We start from the raw sequence: 6756 nt of genomic DNA on the forward strand, positions 1-6756 counted from the left end.
AGATCACAAGTAGGCAGAAAGGCAGGCAGAGAGAGAGGAAGGGAAGCAGGTTTCCTGCTGAGCAGAGAGCCCCACGTGGGGCTCAATCCCAGGACCCTGGGAGCACAGCCTGAGCAGGTCAGAGGCTTTAAACCACTGAGCCACCCAGGTGCCCCAGAAAGGGGATTCTGATGGTAATGCCCGGATGGGGTAGAAGGAGACATCTGGGCGAAAGATGACCATTTGGAAATTCACCTGTTTAAGTCGACCAGGTGAGAGCAGTGAAAGGCCTGATTAAGGCAAAGGCCATGGGGGAGAGAGGAGAGAACTCCTGTCTGATGTAGGCACTGGATGCTTTGGATCAATGTTTTAAAATCATATTTGAAAAATGAACTAAATAGGTGTATGGTTTCCAAGCATGCAAAACACTGTCACCTTCATGATTTGATGTCAGTCATTCCCTAAACACTTTGAAGGAGGCAGAGAAATCATCTTATGATGCTATTTTATCTTATTTTATTCTTCACTTAATCCAAGGTTTCAAGATTATTTTCATAAAATTGAACAAAATACGTTCTTATTTTTTCTCCATTCCTGTATTAATTTTGTTCTTGTATTTTCTTTTTTTCTTCCTTACTTTCTATTTTTAGGTGAAGTACAGTTGACATAGATTGTTATGTCAGCTTCAGGTGCACAACATTATGACGTGATGATTCTATACATTACGCAATGCTTACCACAAGTGGAGCTACCATCTCACTCCATATAATGCTATTATACCACTGACTATATTCCCTATGCTGTACTTTTCATCCCTGTGCCTTAATTTACTGTATAACTGAAAGTTAGTACCTATCATTTCCTTCACCTAAGTCTCCTGTCCCCTCCCTAATTCTCTCCCCTCTGGCAACTGCCAGTTTGTTCTCTGTATTTATGAATCTCTTTCTCTCTTTGTTGTTTGTTTGTCCATTTGTTTTATAGATGCCACTTATAACTAAAATCATGTTTGTTTTTCTCTGTCTAATTTGACTTAGCATAACAGCCTCTAGGTCCATGCATGTTGTCACAAATGGCAAGATTTCATTCTTTTTATGACGGAATAATATTCCATTGTGTGTATATGTGTGTGTGTATCTTCTATATCCATCAATCCACCAGTGAGCACTTAGGTTGCTCCCATATAATGATACTATTTTATAAAGAGATGCTCAGAAGAAACGGAAACCAAAAAAAAAGAAGGCGGGATGTTGTCCAAACCATAGGACCTTCCTCCTGGACAGTGACCCTAAGAGATACAAACAGGAGCATGGATGCATGAGGATGAGGGAATGCGGAAGTGTCAGGAGAACAGAGAGACAATCACAGAGAAGGTGAGATCAACTTCCCCTGGTCTTCCTATCAATACACAACCATGTGTTTGTGTTTCTGACCTGTAAACAAGGAGAAGAAAACCTGCCTTGACTCCATTGTCCTTATATGCCACCATCCCAGTCCTCCAAAACACTGTCCAAACTTGCGGTCTCCAAAGCCTCTCTTTTCATTCTTCCTTGAGCCCATTCTAAAAGGGTTTTCCTCAACCCCCCTCCCTAACAATTCTTGTCAAAGTCATGAAAACTTCTCTCTATCTAGACTTAATGATTAATTCTCAGCCCTTGTGTCACCTCAACTACACTCAGCTTTGAACAGAGCTGACCACTCCCATCCTTGGCTGCACTTTCTTCACCAGGCTCACAGGATGCCCACTGTCTTGGTTTCCTCCTGCCTTTTTGATTCCTCCTCCTCTGTCTCTCATGGGTTCTTCTTCTACCCACAACTCCATGTGAGAGTGACCCAGGGCTCTGACAGGGGTCATCTTTTCTAGTGATGCTCACTTCCTGGGCGATCTCAATCACTCACTGGGCTTTAAATTTCTTCTGTTTGCTAAAGACTGACAAATTTAAACCTTTCTACCTTTAATCTCGGTCTCTCACCTGAAGTTCAGACCCATATATTCAGCTTCCCACTCAACACCACTTCATTTTTCTAAGTAAATATCCCAAACTCAATGTATCAAAAACTAAAATTCTAATATCGACACTCCTCCAAAAATGTTTTTCACTCTCAGATATCCCTACTCTTCCAGCTGCTCAGCAAGATTTCCAGGAGCCATCTTTGGCTTTTCTCGCTTACGTCACACCTGATCTAGCATCTGTTTCTGTGTGATCTACCTTCAAAATGCATCTATAATCTAACCACTGCCCACCAGTCCCCCTGATATTACCCTATTCTAAGCATCCATCATTTCATCCCCAGATGACTGCATGTTACAAGTTGAACTCCACTCCTGACACACACAAAAAAGTTAAAGTCCTAACCCCCAGTACCTCTGAATGTGGCTTTATTTGGAAATAGGGTCATTGTAGGTGTAATCAAGTTAAGAAAAAGCCATTCAGGAGGGAGCTTAATTTGATAGGATTAGACAGACATACCCAGAGAGAAGGTAACATGGAGACACATAGAGAGGACAGCCATGTGAAAATGGAGGTAGAGATGGCGTCACGCATCCACAAGCCACAGACCTGGAGCTACCAGATGCTGGAAGACACACAAAGGATCCTACCCTAGTGGCTACCTACAGAACATGATCCAGCCAGCAGCTTGATTTTAGACCTCCAGCATTCTGACCTGTGGGAGAAGAAAGTATCTGTTGTGTTAAGCCAGCCAGTTTGTGATGTTTTGTTACAGCAGTTCTAGGAAACAAATACACTGCAACAGCCTCCCAACTGTTCTCCCTGCTTCCACTCTTATCCTAAATTTATTCCCAACAGAACAGTGCAAATAATCCTCTGAATATAAATCATACTCTGTCATGTCTCTACTCAAAGCCCTCACCTGGCTTTCTACCTTACTCAGAAGACAATCAAAGTCCTCATAATGTAATGATCTATGAGGCTCCACACGTCCCCATTACCTATGACCTCACCTTTTACTACTGTCTCTCTCCTGTACTCCCATCCGGCCACCTTCCTGTTCTTCAAACATGTCAGGCATGTTCACATGTTAGCGTCTGTGCTCTAGCAGTTTCCTGGAAGACGATTTCCCAGATATTCACATCCTTCAAACCTTGGCATCAATGTCAAGGACACTTTTAGTCTCTCCTAAAAATCTCCCCCACCCCCTGACACCCCAACCATCCTCATTAATACTGTAGTCTTCTCTGCCCTCATAAATCCTAATTTCCTTCATCCTGATCTGCCTCTTTGTTTACGCCATAGCCCTTACTGTCTCCTATCATACTTTATAATTTTCTTATCTACTTTTTTCATCTTTATTGTCTACCTCAACCCACTAGAATATAAGTTTCAAGAGGCAGATGTTTTTGTTGCTTTTTTTCATTGTTTTGTCCTAAGCATCTCAAACAGTACATAGCACATATTGGAATTTAATAATTATTGGTTGAAGTATCAAATTTTTGCTTTATCATTTTTCCTAGAGATAGTCCTAGGTTAAACATTGACTGAAACAGTGGTGTGCATGTGTGTGAGCATGTTAGCGTGTGTGTGTGTGTGTGTGTGTGTGTGTGTGTTGAGGAAGGGATGCAAGTTGGAATTGGGTTTAAATCCCAATCCTGCAATTTCCAATGGGAAATTAAGTGGGGGCACATCAAATGCTTCAATTCCATCATCGTAGAACAAACCCAATTTAATATATATTCCAATATAATAAAATAATTCTTACATCGCAGAGTTGGAAAGAATAAATTTGAAAATATATTCAAGTGTTCTGGTACACTAGAAAATACTCTAAGAATACTTCAATTAGTAGCATTTTGTGTGTTCTGTTTTTTTTTTTTTTCCTTTGTAGTTCTATTTTTTGTCAACATTCTCTGATTAACTTAGGAATTCAGTTCACCAGGAAGACATGGTATGGGAGAAATGGCATCTGGTTTAGCACTGGACCCTTGTTTTGGCTTGTGGACAGCAGTATATAAAGCCTCTTGCCATAAGGGAGGGCCTTCAGGTGTCCGCAGGGCAAGCTAGCTAACTAGACAATATCATATTGGCCTGGGCTTCCTCTGGCTTTACCTCTGACGTGCACAGCACAATTATCTTTATCCTTCTATTTTTTTATAGCCCTTTTGACTCACTGGAAATGTACCTAAGCCAACTATCTCTCCTTGTGCTTTTTACTGAGCTCCAAATTCAGATGTTCAGTCTAAAGAAATCTTGGCTGAGGTGAAAAATTCCTTTAAACTCATGTGTTCTGAACATTAACTTGCTCAACGATATTCTTGCCAGCCAAAGGAGAAAGTCATACTGATAAGGAAGAGCAGGACCAAAGAGCTCCAAACCCAGAGTTACGATTCTGATACAGTGCTCTTCCCAACGAGGTATGAAAACCTCAGATAATTTGTCCTCTTAACTTAGGTATCTTTGATCTTATTTGTAAGTGGAGGAAGAAAGCTATGTTTATTTTCTCTAAACCTTGAGATTGCCATGCTGACGGTAAAAATCCGTCTTTGGATTTAGAGTCCTGGCAGAGTCCACACGTATGGGGTTCAGGGATATGGGGGGAGCAGGAAGAACTGCAAGAGCGTGGTATGGGCAAGCAGCTCGAGTGACCATCCAGCTCTGAGCTGGATGACGTCCTGCTCTAAAAGGTAGTTCCTTCTTTTGCAAAACAGAAAAATAACACCCACCCCATTACATAAGGTTTAAATCATGTCATACACATGCCATATTCGCTATAGGGCTTTAACACATAACAGAAGCCTCCTGAATGGTAGCAATTATTATAACTGAAATAACCTGGAAGTCACATTTGTAATCACCATTCACCAAAAGAGCCATTTTAACTAGAGAGATAAAGTAGTTGGACTTTTTTTTTTTTTTTTAAAGAAATGAGTCTTGTACTAGGCCTGAAGTTTGTATAGAATTTTCACAATTAGAGGTGGACACAGCTATGTGAGGGGATTTTGTCTTCTGCCATGCTGTGGAGCAAAGCTTGTTCCACTCCCATTCAGCTGTGCAGGTTGAATTGACCAAAGCAATAGTTATAGAGAAACCTAGTCCTCTGTGGGTGGGGCAGGAACTTGTGAGGAAGTATTATACATCGCTAAACCAGGCCCCAGACATGCCTCGCAGATTTTATGGAAAGAACTCTTCTTATGTCCGTGGGGGGTTGGATTCAAATGGAAAGTCAGCAGATGCAGTTTATGGACAGAAAGAAATTCATAAGAAAATGATGTCACAAAACTTTCCCAATTGTCACACTAAGAGGTGTAATCCTCATGCCATCTCAGAATGATGGTGTCCAGGTAATGGGGTTGCTCTCTAATAACAACCAGCTTTTTAGGAGATTCATGAAGACATTTGCCCTTTGTCCTAAGGGCTCTGTTGCAAATAAGTTCTACATTCATATCTCCAGATACCAAGATGAGGTCTTTGATGGCTTTGTCACTGAGCCTCAGGAGAAATCTGAGGAAGAGGGAGAGAAACCTGAAGAAAGACAGAAGACACCTGAGGTCGTACTTGATGATTCTGGAACTTTCTATGATCAGACTGTCAGCAATGACTTGGAAGAACATTTAGAGGAACCTGTTGCTGAGCCAGAACCAGAGCAAGAACCTATCTTTGAAATCCAACAGGAAAATCTGAGCCAGTATTAGAAGAAACTACTCCTGAGGATACGCAGAAGAGTTCTTCCCCAACACCTATGAACATAGATCAGACCATACAGGAAAACTTAAGGACATTTTCTTGGGAATTGTTGACCTTCCATCCAATGGAGCTATTCCAGTTACTGGGATACCACTTCATGTTGTTCAAGTACCAGCTTCATAGTCTTGAATGGAGTCTAAGTCTGAACCTCAAATTCCACTGCTGAGGCCTCAGAAGGATCAAAGAATGTGAGAACAACAAGCTAATATTCCTCCCCAGAGGGGCCCTAGACCCATCCATGAGGCCGGTAGACAAGGTGATGCTGAACACCAAAGAATAGTAAAACACCCTGATAGTCACCAACCTGCCCTGTGGGTGGACAAATTGAAACTTCAAGATTATTTTTTCAAAGTTATAGGAATGTGGTAGGATTCTGCATTAACAGTGGCAGGAAATTACCCAGCTTGGGGTTTGTTATATTCGATGATTATAAGCCCCTTAGCCACAGGCCCATCATGTTCAAAGGTGAGTTCCATCTGAATGTGGAAGAGAAGACCTAGGAAGAAGACCATCAAAACAACTGCCAGTGAGGACCTAGAGGCCCTGGAGGTTGGCTGGATGATGGACTGAGCAGCCCTCTCCATGGAGGCATGGTGCAGAAACCAGGATTTGGAGTGGGAAGGGCAATTGTTCCAAGGCAGTGAATTGCTCCTCGCTGGTCTTCAGGCAGCAGTACACCTCTTCCAGCTTCTGCAGAATGGTGAATTTCTTACAACAACGTTTGGTGTCCTAAATTCTGATCCTGGTCTACAATAAAATGCTTAAGATTATACAGTTTTACTTTTGGTGTTAATGATATATGCTCCCTCTCTCTCCCTTCCTTCTCCTCACCTTTTAGTCCTTCACTTCCAATTTTGTGCAATGATATTTGAGGAAAAACAGATTTTTAAATATTGAAGGACTGAATTTCCTTGCTTCACTTTAGCATATTCAGACTGGAAGGGGTTTTTTTTTTGTTTGTGTTTTGTGTTGTGTTGTTTTGTTTTTTTAACAGCCATTTCCCAAAGGAATGTGTCTTGCTTTTTACTTACATTTGGTATGCTTCATTCACTTGAATATTTCTATTTTCTATGTGATT

The 6756-nt window shown here is 41.4% G+C and overlaps 1 pseudogene; it reads left to right on the top strand.

Annotated features, from left to right (window-relative positions):
* The first annotated feature begins 214 nt into the window (after positions 1–214).
* On the top strand, positions 215–6322 carry LOC131814470 (ras GTPase-activating protein-binding protein 1-like; annotated as a pseudogene).
* Positions 6323–6756: the final 434 nt, after the last annotated feature.

The sequence above is a fragment of the Mustela lutreola genome, chromosome 14 (genome assembly GCF_030435805.1).
Source record: "Mustela lutreola isolate mMusLut2 chromosome 14, mMusLut2.pri, whole genome shotgun sequence".
In the NCBI taxonomy this organism is placed as follows: domain Eukaryota; kingdom Metazoa; phylum Chordata; class Mammalia; order Carnivora; family Mustelidae; genus Mustela; species Mustela lutreola.